General features: G+C 39.7%; 2 non-coding genes across 2 annotated transcripts; one reads left to right on the top strand and one right to left on the bottom strand.

Annotated features, from left to right (window-relative positions):
* Positions 1-10,177: 10,177 nt before the first annotated feature.
* Positions 10,178-10,283, bottom strand: LOC131834950 (U6 spliceosomal RNA). The gene has a single exon (XR_009355042.1). It is a non-coding gene; the product is annotated as a U6 spliceosomal RNA (small nuclear RNA).
* Positions 10,284-23,382: 13,099 nt separating this feature from the next.
* LOC131834925 (U6 spliceosomal RNA) lies at positions 23,383-23,489 on the top strand. Its single transcript, XR_009355016.1, has one exon. It is a non-coding gene; the product is annotated as a U6 spliceosomal RNA (small nuclear RNA).
* The last annotated feature ends 251 nt before the right edge of the window (positions 23,490-23,740 follow it).

The raw sequence follows: 23,740 nt of genomic DNA, 5'->3' as shown, positions 1-23,740 counted from the left end.
CACGGGAGAGCTGGTGCCGCTTGGGCCTTGATTTCCTCGGCTCCAAGTTCGCACCCGGGGTTCACCTCGCTAAGCCGAACTAAGCAGACACAGCCTCGACCCTGCAGCAGCGTGCGTGGCCTAGGATGGCACTCTGCTCACAATGCCATCTCTCGGCATAGGCAAGGCCTGCCCTTTCGCTCTGGCGTTCAGGTGGACAGGGGACTAGGCCAGTGCCTTCCCCATCCTTGAGGAGACGTGAGAGGATCACTGCAACACCGCCCGTGCCCTGGGATGGGGAGTAATGGGTAACTGTCCCTGTTTCCCGGGACACTCCCTGCCTACGCCAATGCTGCCACATCCTGGAGGAAGACGGCATCTGATTGCCCATTCCTCCAGGAGGTGATTCTGCGAGTTCAGGGCCGGGAGTTTGGTGGCAAGCCCACTTCTGCCCTCTGGACAGGTGGCCAAGGAGATGCTGTCCCCTTGGGACCAGAGGCACAGGAAAGGCCTTCCTTCTCGGACTCCTTCCTCAGATTGGAGCACGCTCCCTTGCCCAATCGTCCCCTCATGTCTCCTTAGCAGCCAGGCTTCGTCTCTCTGCACAGGGAGCGGGTGACACTTGTCTTGCCACAGGCCCGCTGTTCCTGCCAGGGCCGGCTCTCCAGCTTCACGACCGTTTCCCGACCCCAAGGCCAAGGGCTCCTTCTCTTCTCCTGGGGCAGCGTGCTGCATTTTCCCAAGACAGGCTCCTGTGGAGCCCAGTGACAGACATGTCCCTTTCCTTAAGGCTCTTTCCACAGGCGCAGGCACGGTTCTCTCTCAGGCAGAGGGGATGCCCAGGCATAGAGGATTTCGCTCCATGCGGGTTTATTACACCATGCTGTGGAGACAAGCTCTGGCAAGGAACAGGCAGCATCCCACACACCCGACTCTGATTTCCCAAAGAATGCTGTGCGTTCCTAGAGGGGATGCCCGTGCAAAGAGTCTTTCGCTTAATGCGGGTTTCTCCCGCCATGCTGATAATACTAGGCTAAGGCAAGCAGCAACAGCAGCCCACAGAACAGACTCTGATTTCCCAGCGACGGCTATGCTTTCGCAGAGGTTTTCAGCTTGGCACGAATCGCACTTCGCTGCTGCTTCCTCAGCAAGGCTTTGTTTGTTCGCTCTGTAGCGGCAGGGAAGAAGAGCTGCGGGGGAGCTGGTGCCTCTGGGACGTTGCTTTTCCGGGCTCCAAGATCGCGCCCGGGTTTCACCTTGCTAAGCCGAACAAATAGACACAGACACAACCCTGCAGCAACGTGCGTGGCCTATCATGGCACTCTATGCCTATTACCATCTCCTGGCGTAGGTAAGGCTTTGCCGTTTCTCCGGCGATCAGGCAGACTCGGGGTCTAGGCCAGTGCCTTCACCACAGGAGAGAGGAGGCGACAGGATCCCTGCACAAGGCCCGTGCACTAGGATTGGGAACTGTGGGGTACTGTCTCCACTCCTTCCGCGGCACACCCCCTGCCACCCACAACGCTGCCACATCTTGGTGGAACAGGGCTTCTGACTGCCGGTTTCTCCATGGGGTTGTTTCTGCGAGTTCCGGGTATGGCACCTGGTGGCAAGCCCAAGTCTGCCCTTGGGACAGGTGGCCAAGGAGATGCTGTCCCCTTGGGACCTGAGGCACAGGACAGGCCTGCCTTCTGCCCAGACTCCTTCCTCAGAGTGGAGCACGCACCCCTGCCCTAGTCATCCCCTCATGTCTCCTTAGCAGCCAGGCTTCCATCTCTCCTTACAGGGAGCGGGTGACACGTGTCTTGCCACCGCCCTGCTGTTCGTGCCATGGTAGGCTATCCTGCTTCCCGAGCGTTTCCGGACCCCAAGGCCAAGGGCTCCTTCTCTTCCCCAGGGACGGCGTGCTGCGCCTTCCCCACACTTGCTCCTAGGGAGCGCAGTGACAGACATATGCAACCATGCTTCTCTCTCAGGCAGAGGGGATGCCCAGGCAAAGAGGATTTCGCTCCATGCGGGTTTATTACACCGTGCTGTGGAGACTAGCTCTGGAAAGCAACAGGCAGCATCCCACAGACCCGACTCTGATTTCCCAAAGAATGCTGTGCTTTCCCAGATGTTGTGCCAGTGCAAAGAGGCTTTTGCTTTATGCGGGTTTCTCCTGCCATGCTGCGAATACTAGGCTAAGGCCAGCAGCAACAGCAGCCCACAGAACAGACTCTGATTTCCCAGCGACTGCTCTGCTTTCGCAGAGGTTTTCACCTTGGCGCGAACCGCACTTCGCTGCTGTTTCCTCAGCAAGGCTTTGGCTGTTCGCTCTGTCACATCAGGATAGAAGAGCTGCGGGAGAGCTGCTGCCTCTTGGGCCTTGCTTTCCCGGACTCCATGTTGATGCCCTGGGTTCACCATGCCAGGGTGAACTAAGCAGACACAGCCACAACCCTGCAGCAGCGTGCGTTGCCTAGGATGGCACTCTATGCACACTACCATCTCCCGGTGTAGGCAACTTTGGCCTTTGGCACTGGCCCTCAGGCGGATTCGCGGACTAGGTCAGTGTCTTCCTCACAGGAGAGGAGAGGCGACAGGATCCCTGAACACTGCCCGTTACTGGAATGGGGAGCTTTCGGGGATTGTCCCCACTCTTTTCCCGGCACACACCCTGCCACCCACAATGCTGTCACATCTTGGAGGAAGATGGCACCTGACTGCGCATTTCTCGAGGGAGCTGTTTCTGCGAGTTCCGGGTATGGCGCCAGGTAGCTAGCCCAAGTCTGCCCTACGGACAGTTGCCCAAGGAGATGCTGTCCCCTTGGGACCAGAGGCACAGGACAGGCCTGCCTTCTGCCCAGACTCCTTCCTCAGAGTGGAGCACGCGTCCCTGCCCTAGTCGTCCCTTCATGTCTCCTTATTAGCCAGGCTTTGTCTCTCTGCAAAGGGAGCGGGTGACATTTGTCTTGCCACCGGCCTGCTGTTCCTGCCAGGGCAGGCTCTTCTGCTTCCCGACCGTTTCCCGACCCCAAGGCCAATGGCTCCTTCTCTTCTCTGGGGGCGGCGTGCTGTGCCTTCCCCAGACTTGTTTCTGGGGAGCGCGGTGACAGCCGTTTCCCTTTCCTGAAGGCCCTTTCAGATGTGCAAACATGCTTCTCTTAGGCAAAGGGGTGTTAGGGCAAAGAGGATTTCGCTCCATGCGGGTATCTTCCACCATACTGCGGGGACTAGCTCAGGCATTCAGCTGCAGCATCCCACACATCCGATTCTGATTTCACAACGAATGCTGTGCTTTCCCAGAGGAGATGCCACAGCAAAGGGGCTTTCGCTCTCTACGGGTTTCTCCCATCGTGCTGCGAATACTAGGCTAAGGCAAGCTACAATAGCAGCCCGCAGAACCGACTCTGATTTCCCAGTGACTGCTATGCTTTCGCAGAGGTTTTCAGCTTGGCGCGATCCACACTTCACTGCTCCGTCTTTTGCAAGGCTTTGGTCGTTCCCTCTGTCGCGGCAGGGAAGAAGAGCCACGGGAGAGCTGGTGCCGCTTGGGCCTTGATTTCCTCGGCTCCAAGTTCGCACCCGGGGTTCACCTCGCTAAGCCGAACTAAGCAGACACAGCCTCGACCCTGCAGCAGCGTGCGTGGCCTAGGATGGCACTCTGCTCACAATGCCATCTCTCGGCATAGGCAAGGCCTGCCCTTTCGCTCTGGCGTTCAGGTGGACAGGGGACTAGGCCAGTGCCTTCCCCATCCTTGAGGAGACGTGAGAGGATCACTGCAACACCGCCCGTGCCCTGGGATGGGGAGTAATGGGTAACTGTCCCTGTTTCCCCGGGACACTCCCTGCCTCCGCCAATGCTGCCACATCCTGGAGGAAGACGGCATCTGATTGCCCATTCCTCCAGGAGGTGATTCTGCGAGTTCAGGGCCGGGAGTTTGGTGGCAAGCCCACTTCTGCCCTCTGGACAGGTGGCCAAGGAGATGCTGTCCCCTTGGGACCAGAGGCACAGGAAAGGCCTTCCTTCTCGGACTCCTTCCTCAGATTGGAGCACGCTCCCTTGCCCAATCGTCCCCTCATGTCTCCTTAGCAGCCAGGCTTCGTCTCTCTGCACAGGGTGCGGGTGACACTTGTCTTGCCACAGGCCCGCTGTTCCTGCCAGGGCCGGCACTCCAGCTTCACGACCGTTTCCCGTCCCCAAGGCCAAGGGCTCCTTCTCTTCTCCTGGGGCAGCGTGCTGCATTTTCCCAAGACAGGCTCCTGTGGAGCCCAGTGACAGACATGTCCCTTTCCTTAAGGCTCTTTCCACAGGCGCAAGCACGGTTCTCTCTCAGGCAGAGGGGATGCCCAGGCATAGAGGATTTCGCTCCATGCGGGTTTATTATACCGTGCTGTGGAGACCTGCTCTGGCAAGCAGCAGGCAGCGTCCCACAGACCCGACTCTGATTTCCCAAGGAATGCTGTTGTTTCCCAGAGGGGATGCCCCGGCAAAGAGGCTTTCGCTCTATGCGGGTTTCTCCCATCGTGCTGCGAATAGTAGGCTATGGCAAGCAACAAATGCATCCCATAGAAAAGACTCTGTTTTCCTAGCGAGTGCTCTGCTTTCGCAGAGGTTTTCAGCTTGGCGCGAAACGCACTTTGCTGCTGCTTCCTCAGCAAGCGTTTGGTCGTTCGCTCTGTCTCGATAGGGAAGAAGAGCCACGGTAGAGCTGGTGCCTCTTGGGCCTTGCTTTCTGGGCTCCAAGTTTGTGCCCGGGGTTCACCTTGTTAAGCCGAAATGAGCAGACACAGCCTCGACCCTGCAGCAGCGTGCGTAGCCTAGGATGGCACTATACCTACAATGCCTTCTCTCTGCATAGGCAAGGCCTGCCCTTTCGCTCTGGCGTTCAGGTGGACAGGGGACTAGCCCAGTGCCTTCTCCATCCTTGAGGAGACGTGAGAGGATCACTGCACACACCGCCCGTGCCCTGGGATGGGGAGTAATGGGTAATTGTCCCTGTTTCCCCGGGACACCCCCTGCCTCCGCCAATGCTGCCACATCCTGGAGGAAGACGGCGTCTGTTTGCCCATTCCTCCAGGAGGTGTTTCTGCGAGTTAAGGCCCGGAGCTTGGTCACAAGCCCACGTCTGCCCTCTGGACATGTGGCCAAGGAGATGCTGCCCCTTTGGACCAGAGGCACAGGAAAGGCCTTCCTTCGGCCCAGACTCCTTCCTCAGATTGGAGCACGCTCCCTTGCCCAATCGTCCCCTTGTGTCTCTTTAGCAGCCAGGCTTCGTCTCTCACACAGGGTGTGGGTGACACTTGTCTTACCAGCGGCCCGCTGTTCCTGCCAGTGCCGGCTCTCCAGCTTCGCGACCGTTTCCCGACCACAAGGCCAAGGGCTCCTTCTCTTCCCCTGGGAAGCGTGCTGCACGTTCCCCAGACATGCTCCTGGGGAGCCCAGTGACAGACATGTCCCTTTCCTTAAGGCTCTTTCCACAGGCGCAACCACGGTTCTCTCTCAGGCAGAGGGGATGCCCAGGCAATGAGGATTTCGCTCCATACGGGTTTATCACACCATGCTGTAGAGTCTTGCTCAGGAAAGCAGCAGCAGCATCCCACAGACCCGACTCTGATTTCCCAAAGAATGCTGTGCTTTCCCAGAGCGGATGCCCGGGCAAAGAGGCTTTCGCTCTATGAGGGCTTCTCTCGCCGTGCTACGAATACTAGGCTAAGGTAAGCAGCAACAGCAGACCACAGAACCGACTCTGATTTCCCAGGAACTGCTATGCTTTCGCAGAGGTTTTCACCTTGGCGCGAACCGCACTTCGCTGCTTCTTCCTCAGCAAGGCTTTGGGTGTTCTCTCTGTCGCATCAGGGTAGAAGAGCTGCGGAAGAGCTGGTCCCTCTTGGGCCTCGCTTTCCCGGGCTCCATGTTGGCGCCCTGGGTTCACCCTGCCCGGCCGAACTAAGCAAACACAGCCACAACCCTGCAGCAGCGTGTGTGGCCTAGGATGGCACTCTATGCACACTACCAACTCCCGGTGTAGGCAACGCTTGGCCTTTGGCACTGTCCCTCAGGCGGACTCGCGGACAAGGCCAGTGCCTTCCCCACAGGAGAGGAGAGGCGACAGGATCCCTGAACACCGCCCGTTCACAGGAATGGGGAGCTTTGGGTGATTGTCCCCACTCCTTCCTCAGCAAACCCCCTGCCACTGAAAACGCTGTCACATCTTGGAGGAAGATGGCATCTGACTGCCTGTTTCTCGAGGGAGCTCTTTCTGCAAGTTCCGGGTATGTCGCCAGGTAGAAAGCCCAAGTCTGCCCTACGGACAGTTGCCCAAGGAGATGCTGTCCCCTTGGGACCAGAGGCACAGGACAGGCCTGCCTTCTGCCCAGACTCCTTCCTCAGATTGGAGCACGCATCCCTGCCCTTGTCGTCCCTTCATGTCTCCTTAGCTGCCAGGCTTCGTCTCTCTGCACAGGGAGCCGGTGACACTTGTCTTGCCACCGGCCTGCTGTTCCTGCCACGGCAAGCTATCCTGCTTCCCAATTTTTTCCCGGCCACAAGGCCAATGGCTCCTTCTCTTCTCTGGGTCAGCATGCTGCGCCTTCCCCAGACTTGTTCCTGGGGAGTCCAGCGACAGATGTGTGCAACCACGCTTCTCTCTCAGATCTCAAATACACAACATAACCCTACACCTAAAGGAGTAGAAAGAACAACAAGGAAAGCCTAAACCCAGCAGGAAAAGAGCAATAATAAAGATCAGAGCAGAAATCAATGAAATAGAAACAAAAAAACAAAGACACAAAAACTACAAAAAACCGAAAACAACCAAAAAAACAATAGAACAAATTAACGAAACTAGGAGTTGGTTCTTTGAAAGAATTAATAAGATTGATAAACCCCTTTCCAGATTTATCAAAAAGAAAAGAGAACGAACCCAAATAAATAAAATCATGAATTAAAGAGGAGAGATCACAACCAACACCAAAGAAATACAAACAATTATAAGAACATACTATGAGCAACTCTACACCAACAAATTCATCAATCTGGAAGAAATGGATACATTCCTAGAGACATATAAACTACCACAACGGAACCAGGAAGAAATAGACCCGTAACCAGTACGGAGATTGAAACAGTCATCAAAAATCTCCCAACAAACAAAAGTCCCGGGCCACATGGCTTCCCAGGGGAATTCTACCAAACATTTAAAGAAGAATTAATTCCTATTCTCATGATACTGTTCAAAAAAAATAGAAATGGAAGGAAAACTTCCAAACTCTTTTTACTGAGGCCAGCATCACCTTGATCCCAAAACCAGACAAGGATCCCATCAAAAAAGAGAACTACAGACCAATATCCTTGATGAACACAGATGCGAAAATTCTCACCAAAATACTAGCCAATAGGATTCAACAGTACATTAAAAGGATTATTCACCACGACCAAGTGGGATTTATTCCAGGGCTACAAGGTTGGTTCAACATCTACAAATCAATCAATGTGACACAACACATCAATAAAAGAAACAACAAGAACCATATGATACTCTCCATAGATGCTGAAAAAGCATTTGACAAAGTGCAGTATCCCTTCCTGATTAAAACTCTTGAAAGTGTAGGGATAGAGGGCACATATTATCAATATTATCAAAGCCATCTATGAAAAACCCACTGTAAATATCATTCTCAATGGAGAAAAACTGAATACTTTTCCGCTGAGGTCAGGAACACGGCAGGGATGTCTGTTATCACCACAGCTATTCAACATCGTACTAGAAGTCCTAGCCTCAGATATCAGACAACAAAAAGAAATTAAAGGCATCCAAATTTTGCCAAATTGGCAAAGGAGAAGTCAAACTATCCCTGTTTTCAGATGATATAATACTGTATGTGGAAAACTTAAGAACTCCACTCCAAATCTGCTATAACTTGTATAGGAATTCTGTAAAGGGTCAGGATATAAAATCAATGCACAGAAATTGGTTGAATTTTTTTAACCAACAAGACTGAAGAAATAGAAATTAAGGAGTGAATCCCATTTACGATTGTAGCCCAAACCCTAAGATACCTAGGAATAACCCTAACCAAAGAGACATAGCATTTATACTAAGAAAACTCTAAAATACTCATGAAAGAAATTGAAGAAGACACAAAGAATTGGAAAAAATTTCTATGCTCCTGTATTGGAAGAACAAATAATGTGAAAATGTCTATGCTACCTAAAGCAATCTACACATTTTATGCAATCCCTATCAAAATGCCATCCATTTTTTTCAAAGAAATGGGACAAATAATCCTAAAATATATATGGCACCAGAAAATACCTCTAATAGACAGAGGAATATTGAAAAAGAAAGCCAAAGTTGTTAGCATCACAATTCCAGACCTCAAGCTCTATTACAAAGTTGTCATCATCAAGATAGTAGGGAACTGTCCCCAAAACAGACATAGATCAATGGAACACAATAGAGAGCCCAGAAATACCCCTTCAACTCTATGGTCAACTAATTGTCAATAAAGCACTAAGGAATGTCGAATGGAAAAAAGACAACCTCTTCAACAAATGGTGTTGGGAAAATTGAACAGCCACATGCAGAAAAATGAAAATGGACCATTTCCTTACAACATACATGAAAATAGACTGGAAATGGATGAAGAAGCATAATGTGAGAAAGGAATCCATCAAAATCCTTGAGGAGAGAACAGGTAGCAACCTCTTTGACCTCAGCAACAGCAACTTCTTACTAGGAACATCGCCAAAGGTAAGGGAAGCAAGGGCAGAATGAACTCTTGGGATTTCATCAGATCAAAAAGCATTTGCACAGCAAAGGAAACAGTTAACAAAGCCAAAAGATGACTGTCAGAAGTTATCTGGGAGAAGATATTTGCAAATGACATACCAGATAAAGGGCCAGTATCCGAAATCTATAAAGAGCTTATCAAACTCAACACCCTAAGAACAAATAATCCAATGAAGAAATGGGCAGAGGACATGAACAGACATTTCTGCAAAGAATACATCCAAATGGTCAACAGACACATGAAAAAATGCTCCACATCACTCGGCATCAGGGAAATACAAAGCAAAACCAGAATGAGATACCACCTCACACCTTTCAGAATGGCTAAAATGAACAAGTCAGTCAATGACAGATGCTGGCGAGGATGTGGAGAAAGGACAACCCTGCTACACTGTATGTGGGAATGCAAGCTGGTGCAACCACTCTGGAAAACAGCATGGAGGTGCCTCAAAAAGCTGAAAATAGAACTAGCCTATGATCCAGTGCTTGTAGTACTGGGTATATACCCTACAGATACAAACGTGGCATTCTGAAGGGGCACATGCACCCAAATGTTTATAGCAGCAATGTCCACAATAGTTAAACTATGGAAAGAACCTAAATGTCCTTCAACAGATGAATCAATAAATAAGATGTACAATGGAATACTATGCATCTATCAAAAGAAACGAAATCCTGCCATTTGTGATGACGTGGATGGAACTAGAGGGTATTATGCTTGGCGAAATAAATCTATCTGAGAAAGACAACTATCATATGATCTCCCTGATATGATGAAGTGGAGATGCAACAAAGGCGGTTTCGGGCGTACGAAAAGAAAAATAAAAGAAGATGGGATTGGGAGGGAGACAAACCATAAAAGACTGAATCTCACAAAACAGACTGAGGGTTGCTTGGGGGAGGTGTGTTGGGAGAGGATGGTGGGGGTATGGACATTGGGGAGGGCAGGTGCTATGGTGAGTGATGGTGAGTGCTGTGAAATGTGTAAACCTGGTGAATCACAGACCTGTACCCCTAGGGATAAAAACATGAAATGTTTATAAAAAATTTAAAAGAATAACTTAAAAAATCCATTAAAGAAAAAACACATATTGCAAGCCCAGATCTAATCTCATATTCATTCAAAAACGTTTGAAAGTTTTCCCCTTAAAGATCAGAATAAAGACAAGTGTGTCCACTTTCACTTCTCTCACTTGACATAGTACTGGATGTCCTAGCCATAGAAACAAGGAACACAAAGAAATAAGAGACTCCAAAAACGAAAAAAAATGGAAGAAGTAAAATTTTCTTTTTTTGGATAACATGAACTTACATGTTAAAAAATCCTAAAAACTTCACAAAATTTTGAATAAACAAATTTAGGAAAGCAGCCAAATACAAGATCAATATATAAAAGACAAGAATTTTGTTTGTTTCATTTTCTTAATATGGAATGCTTCCCAGTTTTTTATGTCATCCTTGTTCAGTGATCTCGCTAATCTTCTCTGCATCATTCCAATTTTAGTTATGTGCTGCCAAAGTAAGCACAAGACAGGAGCATTTTAACACTCTAATGATGAACTATCTGAAAAAATAAAGAAAACAATATAATTCACAATAGCATCAGATAATAAAATACTTTGGAATAGATTTAACTAAGAAGATGAAAGATCTGTACTCCATAAACTATGACATTGATAAAGAAATTGAAGAAGACACAAATGGAAAGATAGCTCATATTTATGAATGGTAAGAATTAACATTGTTAAAACATCCATATTACCGAAAACCATCTGTAAATCCAATTCCTATCAAAAATCCAATGGTAGGGGCTCCTGGGTGGTTCAGTGGTTAAGCTGCTGCCTTCGGCTCAGGTCATGATCCCAGAGTCCTGGGATCGAGCCCCGCATCAGGCTCTCTGCTCAGCAGGAAGCCTGCTTCCTCTTCTCTCTCTGCCTGCCTCTCTGCCTGCTTGTCATCTCTCTCTGTCAAATAAATAAATTAAAAATCTTAAAAAATCCAATATTATTTTTTTTACAGAAGTAAGTAAAGAATCCTAAACTTTATATGAGACCATAAAAGACAACAAATAATCGAAGCAGTTCTGAGAAAGAATGAAGAAGAGAAATTACACTTCTTGATTTCAAGCTATACTACAAAGCACTCATGCTCAAAACAATAAAGTATACTGGCATAAAAACAGACCAATAAACACGTAGAATAGAATTGAGAGTCCAGAAATAAATCCTTTCATACAGTCACCTAATATTTGACAGAGGCCAACATATGTAATGGGTAAAGATAGTCTGTTCAATAAATGATATTTCAAACTGAATAGTCACATAAACAGTATGAAACTGGAACCTTATATCATTCATAAGTCTTAACTTGAAATAGATTAAAGACTTAAAAGTGATGCATGAAACTAAATTTCCTAAAGGAAAACATAGGAAAAATACTCCTTGACATTGGTCTTGCCAATTGTTTTTTGGATACCAGACCAAAAACACAAGCAAAGAAAGCAAAAATAAATAAATGGTATTACATCAAACTAAAGTTTCTGCATTGCCAAAAAAAAGAGAGAGAGAATGAAAACACAATCCACAGAATGTAAGAAAATACTTACAAATCTTACATCTGAAAAGAGGTTAATAACTAACAGATACAAATAGAAAAAAATATATAATTAAAAAAATAGCAAAAGGATCTCAATAAACTTTTTTTTTTCAAAAAAGTTATATAAATGACCAACAGGATCATTAAAAAGTGCTCAACGTAAAAAACTCAGGGCAAAGTCATTATGTTGTTGTTGTTTACCTCTGAAAAACACAGCAAGATATTACTACCTATTAGAATATATACTACAAAAAAATTGAAACTAACAAATTTTGGTAAATATTGGGGAAAATGGGGAACTTATGCACTGTGATAGGGATATAAATTTGTATGGAAAACAGTATGGAGATTATTCATATTATTAAAAGTAAAATTACCATATGATTCAGTAATCCCACTTCTAGGTATATATCTAAAGGAAACAAAGTCACTGTTCAAAGACATATCTGCACTCTTATGTTTATTATAAAATTATTAACTCTAAGCAAGAGATGGAAATAACTTCAGTATCCATTAATGGATGAATGAATAAAAGAAGTATGGTAAATATATACTATGGAATACTACTTAACCATGAAAAATTAAGAAATACTGCCATTTACAACAGCATGGATGGATCTTGAAGGTATTATACTAAGTGAAATATTTTATAGATTTTATATATTTTTTTAATTTATGTATTATGATATCCCTTACATACAGAATCTGAGGAAAAGGCAAACTAATGGAAACTTAGAGTTGAGTTGACAAGGGGTGAACCTGGGGTGGAGTAAGGTGGTCAAAGGTTGCAAACTTGCAACTATAATATGAAAAAGTTCTGGGGATCTAATGTACAGCATGATGATCATAGTTAATAAAATATACATACTTTTTTATTGTGTTTCCCTTTATTAAACTTTGCATATATCACATTCTTACAAGTTGAAAGTTTATAGCAATCTTGTATAAAAGAGGTCTGCTGCCACCATTTTTCTAACAACATTTGTTCATTTTGTGTCTCTCTCTCACATGTTGATAATTCTTGCAATATTTCAAGTTTTTTCATTATTATTGTATTTGTTAAGGTGATCTGTGATCAGTAATTATCACCCACTGAAAACTCAGAACTAGTTTCCTTAAGGTATATACATTGTTTTTCTTTAAAAACATAATGCTTTTGAACAGTACAGTATAGTGTTTATTTTTATATGCACTGGGAAACATAATTTTTTATATGCACTGGGAAACAAAAAAACAATAATTTGACTTAGTTTATTGAGATAATCACTTTATTGAGGCAGTCTAGAACGAAACCCACAAGACCTCTGAAGTTTATCTCTTCTATACTATACACATAAAAGTTGCTAAGAGAGTAGATCTTAAAATTCCTTATGATACATGCATAAAAAACAGTGGCAATGATAGGAGATAGTAAATGTATTAACATTTTTATGTAGATTATATTGCAATAAAGATGTATATCAATTTATCAAATTGTACAAAATTTACACAATGTTAAAAGTTTGCAATGTTATACGAAATCATTTCTTAAACTTACAAATTATAATATGTCGATTTTTTTTTCAATAAAGCTGGAAAAAACTTTTGTAGAATTAATCTATTTTTCAAAAAAGGAAGTAAGGAAGTAGAAACTACAACTAACTCTGAAATAATAGAATATAAAATCCATTTTTGTTATATACACTGTGACAAAAACTATTACTTAGTTTACAATGAAGGAGTACTTATGAAGCATGAAGGATGGTCTATAAATAAGGCTGAAAGAGCTCAGTTTTAAGGTTTAAATTTAAAATCTTCTTTTGAAATACTAAACTGACCACCCAGGTTTCCAAACATAAATGTCTTAACTGCATGAATTTATTTCATACAATTCTATAATCTAGTTTCATAAGAAAGCAGCATGCAAATTTTGAATAAGACATACTTGCTTAAGTTTCTTCATGTTCAACAGTAAAGGATACCTCCCTAAAAATAAATAGAAGAAAAATCAGCATATTTATTATGATAATTATTATTCATAATGAGATTCATATTGAATTAGGGAATATATATCCTCAGAGGGGGTAAAGTAAAATGAAATTTATTTTGGTAAATGTGTCTATGAATAGTCAATACAATGCCTCAATATAAATGAATATTACCATTTTGAACAATTTAATTACTATTATTAGAATTATTATAAGTATAAAAATAGCTATCATTTTAGCATGGAATATGAGAATCTCATGCTCCATGCTTCATCACATCCACACAACAACTCTGCATAATAAGTATTATCATCACCATTTCATGGGTGAAAAAACTGAGGCTAACACATTTAGATAACTGGTTTATGATTACATGGCTAGTAAAGATGCATCACACTAATTTAGGCTTTCTGATTTCAGAATTGTACTCTTTCCACTGCACATTCTATTACTCCGTAAATACTTGGCCTGTTTTCATTTAGTTCTTTAATTTTATTCATGTGGTGATGGCTTAAAGCTTCCTTTAAAGGAAGCTTAAAAAATTCATTTAACCAAAAGCTCCCAAGAATTAAAAATGTCATGGATCTAATGTAGACATGGATATCATTAGTTAATGGGTAACTATATATTTTCCACTCTAGTGAGGTAACAATCAGAGTATTTTTCTAAGTTTTAGTCTCTCAGTGTTCAAAAGGACTTTGTTAAAATAGAAATATTTAGACAAAGGCGATCAAAAGTCTGGATCAGGTCACCTTAAGATAAATATTAGGAAACTGAGGAAACAAATGGAGATTTGAACACTGAGCTATGATATAATGAATGGTTTCAAGTATTTAGTAGAGTATAGAAAAGCCCTTGAAAGCCTGGTCTTAGCCTAGCATTGCAGCTTCAGGGACTTCTGTCTATCTATCATCTATCTATCTAGATATAAATTTGAAAACTTTTTTAACTTAAAGATTTTGAGAAATAGAACATAATCAGCACCATAGAAGATCTGTTTATGATAACAACCTAGCCCCTCCTCCCAGTTTGTTAATATTCTCTCTTATTTAATGTAACATTGTGCAAATAGACCACTACTGATCTGCCGTTATGAATGAAATAGCTATAATCATCTGTTTGCATATCCTGGTGAAAATATTCATTTAGTTCCATGTTGTATTTCTAGGAATGGACCAAATTTTTATTTTTATTTTTAAGTTTTCTAAATATTGTCCAACTTACCTCAAATGTTTTTATTATGGGCACTTTCATTCTTTCACATTCTTGCAAGACTGTTGCCCAATATGGTAAGTGTGTAATACTATCTCATTTTAGGTTTTAATTCATTTTTAATTCATTTTTAATTTAATTTAATTTAATTTAATTTAATTTAATTTAATTCCAGATTCATAAGAAAGATAAACAGTTTTGATATATGAGTGGCCATTTGGATTACCCTTTCTGTAAAGTACATGCTCAAATCTTTTGATATCTTAACATTGTGTCATACTGACTTCTTTAATAGTAGATATTCTGAATGAACTTTTAGCTGTGTAGGTCTTCTCTATTTTATTTTGAACTTGTTTTCATTTCAAAATCTTTATATTTATTTTCATAATCTGCTTTTATTTTGCTTTGTCTGTTATCTATCTATCTATCTATTTATTTGCAAACAAGAGAGAGCGAGCAAGTGAGAGTGCAGGGAGGGATAGAAAAAGAAGGGAAAAGAATCTTAAGCAGGCTCCAGGCTCAGCACAGAGCCCAACTCTGGGCTCTATTTCACAACCCTGACATCATGACCTGAGCGAAAATGAAAGAAATAAAATAAAATTAAGGTGTTAAAAAAAAAAGGAAATAGAATTGGAGGTTTAATTAAGTGAGCCACCCAGGCACCCCTGTGGTATCTTAAATTAGTTGTCATATCTTTAAAGTTCTAGAGTATCCATTTGGTTTATTTATAAAACCTTTCTCAATATCATTTTTAGTTTCAGTTTTTTCAATTTGCTTCCCCTCTCATTTCTTTGAGCAGAGTAATCAAGCCATTTTACAATCTTTATTGATCATTTTAACATCATACTTAATCCCATTTTGTCTATCAAATCTTGTTAATGGTTTTTCTTTGTGTGCTTTGTTCCATTTTGCTACGTTCAAGACATTATATTTGAAACTCTTACTGAGTAGGGATAATTAAGAGCTATAATAATGGTATGGTCTTTCTTGGCAGGATTTTCTCTTATATCTGAGACTCTATAAGACAATCATACTCCAAATTCAGTGATTGACTTTCTCAGTTTACACAGAAGGCAAGGTAGGCTATAGTCTTATTTCTGCTTCTCCTTGTGCTTTGGGGATCTCAACTTAAATTTGGGTTGTACCAAAGTCCTCAAATTTGATTGCTGCTGGATTTTGAATTTTGTTTTCTAGTATCAGGAGTCTATTAACAACACAGCTCAGTGTGTTTTAGCAGTTTCAAATGCTCTCATAACTAAAATGGCTTCAGGGCATATATCTCTAGGCTCTCATTGTATTTCGTATTTTGGCCCAGTAATCCCACACTTAATTTTTATAATCATTCTGATATTTCTAATTTTAAAAGCTATTTTGTCTGGATTTTTAGTTGTCTTAAGTAGGAGTTTTTAGATCACCATTACTAGAAGCAACAACAAATATACATGTAAATATCTGCAGTAGTTTATTACATCTTTATGGCTTTGAACTTCCATAAGCTGAGGCATCCTTCTCTAATCACTTAGGCAAACTCCAATTTACCCTTTAAAACAACACAAGAATTGCTTCATTTAAGAACATGTTCAGGTATGACTCTTCCCCAATGTTCTTACCAACATTCCCAAACACTCTTTGCTACCCACACCTTGTTTATGAACTTTCATTAGGTATATCAGCGTGACCAGAATTTTGCTCTATTGTATTTTTGTCCTTTAGAGCTTTAATTAAATATGAATTCCATAGAAAGTCTGTCCCTTTTCTTTCAAACCTGGGTTAGTTATTTCTTCTCATTCTTTGTCAGAAGTTACTTTATTAGAGAAACTTATAGCTCTATTGTGACTTTGGAGCCTTTACAGTTTTTTGACTGGAAAAATCACCCATCCCTGAGATTTTTACACAGCTTCCTAGCTGATATTATTCAGAAATCTGTTCAAAACAGACTTTTTCAGGGAGTTAAAAAACCTCTTCTCAGTTAAAAAACCTCTTCTCAATCACTGATCTTTTTAAAATGTGCTTATTTAGTTCAAATATGCATCACTATTTAAGAATAACCAGTACAATTATTTTTTTTTTAAGTTGGCTTACCTATTATCTATCTCTCCCATTAAAATGATTCCTCTGGGCTGGGGTTTTGTTGTGCTCATCTTAGGCCAGGCACTTAATAAATTGTCTCTGAATGATTGAATTGTTTGACTCCCTTCCTAGATTCTCAACTTTATGAGGCCAAGGATTGTTCTATTCAGTCCTTCTTTATCCTCAATGTCTGTTATATTGCAGTCACTTACATGACTAATGGGAAAAATCACAGAAAGAAAGAGTTAAAACTACAGAAAAACGCTGTAGGTTCAATAACACAAAGCTTTCTAAAATTATTTAGCCCAGGAATTGAATACTGGCTGCACTTGTGATTTTTTTTAAATGGTATTGAATTTAATTTAAATGGAAATACTTGAATGGTAGAATAATAAAAAAATTATAAAAGCAACTTGCTCCTTAAAGTAAGAATTATATAGGGCATCTCTTCTAGAAGCAAAATTTTCAAATGTCAAACATCTGAAAGCATAGAAGGAGAAGTAAGAGTGTGAATTGTACTTCAATGCTCTTTTCTTTATATTCAGAAAACAACTTCATTCATACCTTTCCAATTTTTTCAACTCTTTTGACAAAGCCTTCAGAGGAGTTACTGCTGATGACAACTATCACAGCCTAAAAGAAATTTTATAAAGAAAAATAATAGCATGTTTTCCCCAAATTGTTAAGGATATGGTGAAGCTCTGTCAGATTCAAAGGAGGAATGTGCAATTCCATGCTATATATAATAATAACTTATTTTAATAGTGGCTTTGCAATTTTTCAGATATATCCATTTACTGAAACCACTATCAAATAAACAAAAACAAACAAATTAACAGGGGTTCGAAACAGAAATTATCTAATCTAAAAATAGCACATGTTCACAGAATACACAACACATATCCCAAGTACTACTATAGGTTTCAAGTAATAGTCAAAACAATAGTAAAAATGATTCAGACCCTACCAGTCAAATCATAAATGGGACCTTAACTGTAAATCCTTATCTTTAGATCAAAGCGGGTAATTGGGTGCTGAAGATACATTATAGAACTAATATGTTATATAACTCCTCTGAAATGAGTCATTTATTCCACCCCTTTTCCTGCACAGCTGCTGACCCATGTTTTGGTTCCTGGAAATAGCTGCTACCCTGTCATACTTCTTAAAAGCACATATATTGATAACTCTACTCATTCCTCCATTCCTCTGTGACTGTCACTGTGTTAAAATGTGGAGTCAGCTGACTCACTTGTGGTGGTAATAAAGTAGATGAGTTTGAAAAGTATTTTGTTATTTCTAAAAATGCGAAAACCAAATTACATTGAAATCATAAGGGGTGTTTCAGGGAGAGCTGTAGGATGTGGTTTCTTGTGTAATCCACAGAGATTAGCTCCAACACATATTTAAACTCTCCTCTAGGAGCAACCTCAGTGGTAAAGCAAGAAGATAAACCGATGTATACACACCCTGGCACAAAATTATCACTTATGTTTGGCTTCCTAGTCTCCTCGTGTTACTTATTTATCTTAACTTCCTTCTGAAATCAGGGAACACAGAATCTCAATCAGTTGACATTTTTCTACTGAATTACCCAATAGTCTGATCATACCCCTAAGACTTTTTTAAATTATTTCACTCATAATCCCAAATCTGCTTTGCTTCCTCATCTTAGTACACTGTAATTTGATTTCAAAATGAGGACAGTTGTCAGTAATGCCACATTCATTCATCTATTTTACAATTCCATGTACTTAAAACTATGAAGATATGTTAATAACATCCATTCCAATAAGTCACCCTAAATTTATTATCATGAAACAAGACCTCAAGAAAGAGAATTCAAAATCATCCATGTATTTGCAACTTATTGCAATAAAGCCTTTATCAATAGACTTCCCTGTGCACATGGTGGTCAAATTGCTGTTGAAAACCAGCCAGATCTATTACAAGCTTTCTCATGGCTTCTAGGTAACCCAAGTGAGCCTTTATTGATATTGGGAAGGGATAAAGCAGGGAAGGGATAAACAGTGATGTAAGAATTGGCCAGACAAAAGTAATGACCCTCATTACAAAGTGAGTATTTTAAAGCAAAAGAGCCTGTTGGGAATATTGTTTTATAAAATAGTGTTTTTTTAAATTAACTTTTTAAGATTCAATTAGTTAACATATAGTGTACCATTAGTTTCAAATGTAGATTTCAGTTATTCATCCTTAGCGTATAATAGCTAATGCTCAGTACTTACTGTTATAGCTTCTTGAAAGCAGAATTTTAACCCACTGAGCCACCCAGGCGCCCTTGAAAGCAGAATTTTAGATCACATTTTCTGATTACTTCCATGTAGTACAACACTTTCCTGCTAGCAACCTTCAAAACATACTGTTTGTTAGAGGAATTTCTTTAATAATAAATAAATAGAAATTTATTTAAATGTATAAATATATATAATAAATAGGAAATAATTTAAATTTATTTAAATATTGCACACTGTTTCATTGTTCATAAATAAGGTGATGCTATTATAGCCATTAGTTGGTAGCACTGATATATCACTTTCTTTTTACTTCTCAGTGCATTCTCTTTACACAAAATAGATATATATTTTAAAAGAATCTGAATCCGTGGCAAACTTTTAAAAAACCCTATACAGTAAAGTTTATCATTTTAAGTAATCTCAATTATCTTCCTCAATTGTGATAGTATATCCTTCTATCTAGGCCAGATATTGTATGAGGGATTTGAAGAGACATACTTTTCTAAATTTCACTTTTCTCATCGGCAAAATGCTTATCATGATCCTACAATAAAATACACTTACAATTTTTTGATGAAGATTTATTTATTTATTTTAAGATTTTATTTCTTTATCAGAGAGAGTGGGCGAGAGAGCAAGCACAGGCAGACAGGATGGCAGGCAGAGGCAGAGGGAGAAGAAGGCTCCCGGCTGAGCAAGGAGCCCGATGCGGGACTCGATCCCAGGACGCTGGGATCATGACCTGAGCCAAAGGCAGCTGCTTAACCAACTGAGCCACCCAGGCGTCCCTTTTGATGAAAATTTAATCTGTATAAACAATATATTTGCTGTAATGCGTGGTTCATGGAAAACATCTTATTTAATTATAAGCAACAACAGTATTAGAAATTAAGTAAATGTGTCTATAATATTTAAAGTTTTAACACAAAATTCCAGTGCTTTGCCTTATTTTCTCAAGTCCCTTTACCACTTTCACTGACAGAGTCAAATGTACTTTTTCTACTAGTAGAAAAGGTGACCTGATCCAGACTTTTGATCACCTTTGTCTAAATATTTCTATTTTAACAAAGTCCTTTTGAACACTGAGAGACTAAAACTTAGAAAAATACTCTGATTGTTACCTCACTAGAGTGGAAAATATATAGTTACCCATTAACTAATGATATCCATGTCTACATTAGATCCATGACATTTTTAATTCTTGGGAGCTTTTGGTTAAATGAATTTTTTAAGCTTCCTTTAAAGGAAGCTTTAAGCCATCACCACATGAATAAAATTAAAGAACTAAATGAAAACAGGCCAAGTATTTACGGAGTAATAGAATGTGCAGTGGAAAGAGTACAATTCTGAAATCAGAAAGCCTAAATTAGTGTGATGCATCTTTACTAGCCATGTAATCATAAACCAGTTATCTAAATGTGTTAGCCTCAGTTTTTTCACCCATGAAATGGTGATGATAATACTTATTATGCAGAGTTGTTGTGTGGATGTGATGAAGCATGGAGCATGAGATTCTCATATTCCATGCTAAAATGATAGCTATTTTTATACTTATAATAATTCTAATAATAGTAATTAAATTGTTCAAAATGGTAATATTCATTTATATTGAGGCATTGTATTGACTATTCATAGACACATTTACCAAAATAAATTTCATTTTACTTTACCCCCTCTGAGGATATATATTCCCTAATTCAATATGAATCTCATTATGAATAATAATTATCATAATAAATATGCTGATTTTTCTTCTATTTATTTTTAGGGAGGTATCCTTTACTGTTGAACATAAAGAAACTTAAGCAAGTCTGTCTTATTCAAAATTTGCATGCTGCTTTCTTATGAAACTAGATTATAGAATTGTATGAAATAAATTCATGCAGTTAAGACATTTATGTTTGGAAACCTGGGTGGTCAGTTTAGTATTTCAAAAGAAGATTTTAAATTTAAACCTTAAAACTGAGCTCTTTCAGCCTTATTTATAGACCATCCTTCATGCTTCATAAGTACTCCTTCATTGTAAACTAAGTAATAGTTTTTGTCACAGTGTATATAACGAAAATGGATTTTATATTCTATTATTTCAGAGTTAGTTGTAGTTTCTACTTCCTTACTTCCTTTTTTGAAAAATAGATTAATTCTACAAAAAGTTTTTTCCAGCTTTATTGAAAAAAAATCGACATATTATAATTTGTAAGTTTAAGAAATGATTTCTTATAACATTGCAAACTTTTAACATTGTGTAAATTTTGTACAATTTGATAAATTGATATGCATCTTTATTGCAATATAATCTACATAAAAATGTTAATACATCTACTATCTCGTATAGTTGCCACTGTTTTTTATGCATGTATCATAAGGAATTTTAAGATCTACTCTCTTAGCAACTTTTATGTATATAGTATAGAAGAGATAAACTTCAGAGGTCTTGTGGGTTTGGTTCCAGACTGCATCTATAAAGTGATTATCTCAATAAACTAAGTCAAATTATTATTTTTTTGGTTTCCCAGTGCATATAAAAAATTATGTTTCCCAGTGCATATAAAAAATAAACACTATACTGTACTGTTCAAAAGCATTATGTTTTTAAAGAAAAACAATGTATATACCTTAAGTAAACTAGTTCTGAGTTTTCAGTGGGTCATAATTACTGATCACAGATCACCATAACAAATACAATAATAATGAAAAAACTTGAAATATTGCAAGAATTACCAACATGTGAGAGAGAGACACAAAATGAACAAATGTTGTTAGAAAAATGGTGGCAGCAGACCTCTCTTATACAAGATTGCTATAAACTTTCAACTTGTAAGAATGTGATATATGCAAAGTTTAATAAAGGGAAGCACAATAAAAAAGTATGTATATTTTATTAACTATGATCATCATGCTGTACATTAGATCCCCAGAAATTTTTCACATTATAGTTGCAAGTTTGCACCCTTTGACCACCTTACTCCATCCCAGGTTCACCCCTTGTCAACTCAATTCTAAGTTTCCATTAGTTTGCCTTTTCCTCAGATTCTGTATGTAAGGGATATCATAATACATAAATTAAAAAAATATATAAAATCTTTGAAATATTTCACTCAGTATAATACCTTCAAGATCCATCCATGCTGTTGTAAATGGCAGTATTTCTTAATTTTTCATGGTTAAGTAGTATTCCATAGTATATATTTACCATACTTCTTTTATTCATTCATCCATTAATGGATACTGAAGTTATTTCCATCTCTTGCTTAGAGTTAATAATTTTATAATGAACATAAGAGTGCAGATATGTCTTTGAACAGTGACTTCGTTTCCTTTAGATATATACCTAGAAGTGGGATTACTGAATCATATGGTAATTTTACTTTTAATAATATGAATAATCTCCATACTGTTTTCCATACAAATTTATATCCCTATCACAGTGCATAAGTTCCCCATTTTCCCCAATATTTACCAAAATTTGTTAGTTTCAATTTTTTGGTAGTATATGTTCTAATAGGTAGTAATATCTTGCTGTGTTTTTCAGAGGTAAACAACAACAACAACATAATGACTTTGCCCTGAGTTTTTTATGTTGAGCACTTTTTAATGCTCCTGATGCGGGGCTCGATCCCAGGACCCTGGGATCATGACCTGAGCTGAAGGCAGCGGCTTAACCCACTGAGCCACCCAGGAGCCCCTGCCCTGAGTTTTTTACGTTGAGCACTTTTTAATGCTCCTGTTGGTCATTTATATAAATTTTGAAAAAAAAAAGTCTATTGAGATCCTTTTGCTATTTTTTTAATTATATATTTTTTTCTATTTGTATCTGTTGGTTATTAACCTCTTTTTATTTATAAGATTCGTAAGTATTTTCTTACATTCTGTGGATTGTGTTTTCATTCTCTCTCTCTTTTTTTTTTTGGCTTTGTAGTATAGTTTCAAATCAAGAAGTGTAATTTCTCTTCTTCATTCTTTCTCAGAACTGCTTTGATTATTTGTTGTCTTTTATGGTCTCACATAAAGTTTAGGATTCTTTAATTACTTCTGTAAAAAAATAATATTGGATTGTTTTAAGATTTTTAATTTATTTATTTGACAGAGAGAGATGACAAGCAGGCAGAGAGGCAGGCAGAGAGAGAAGAGGAAGCAGGCTTCCTGCTGAGCAGAGAGCCTGATGCGGGTCTCGATCCCAGGACCCTGGGATCATGACCTGAGCCGAAGGCAGCGGCTTAACCCACTGAGCCACCCAGGAGCCCCTAACATTGGATTTTTGATAGGAATTGGATTTACAGATGGTTTTCGGTAGTATGGACATTTTAACAATGTTAATTCTTACCATTCATAAATATGAGCTATCTTTCAATTTGTGTCTCCTTCAATTTCTTTATCAATGTCATAGTTTATGGAGTACAGACCTTTCATCTTCTTAGTTAAATCTATTCCTAAGTATTTTATTATTTTTGATGCTATAGTGAATTAGATAGTTTTCTTTATTTTTTCAGATAGTTCATCATTAGAGTGTTAAAATGCTCCTGTCTTGTGCTTACTTTGGCAGCACATATACTAAAATTGGAATGATGCAGAGAAGATTAGCGTGATCACTGAACAAGGATGACATGAAAAACTGGGAAGCATTCCATATTAAAAAAAAATGAAACTAAACAAAATTCTTGTCTTTTATATATTGATCTTGTATTTGGCAGCTTTACTAAATTTTTTATTAAAAATTTTGTGAAGTTTTTAGGATTTTTTAACATGTAAGTTCATGTTATCCAAAAAAAGAAAATTTTACTTCTTCCTTTTTTATTCGTTTTTGGAGTCTCTTATTTCGTTGTGTTCCTTCTTTCTCTTTCTAGGACATCCAGTACTATGTCAAATGAGAGTAGTGAAAGTGGAC

This window comes from Mustela lutreola, chromosome 6, assembly GCF_030435805.1.
Source record: "Mustela lutreola isolate mMusLut2 chromosome 6, mMusLut2.pri, whole genome shotgun sequence".
Classification (NCBI taxonomy): Eukaryota; Metazoa; Chordata; class Mammalia; order Carnivora; family Mustelidae; genus Mustela; species Mustela lutreola.
The sequence above is the reverse complement of the archived record's forward strand: the minus strand, read 5'-3'. Positions and strand labels throughout refer to the sequence as shown.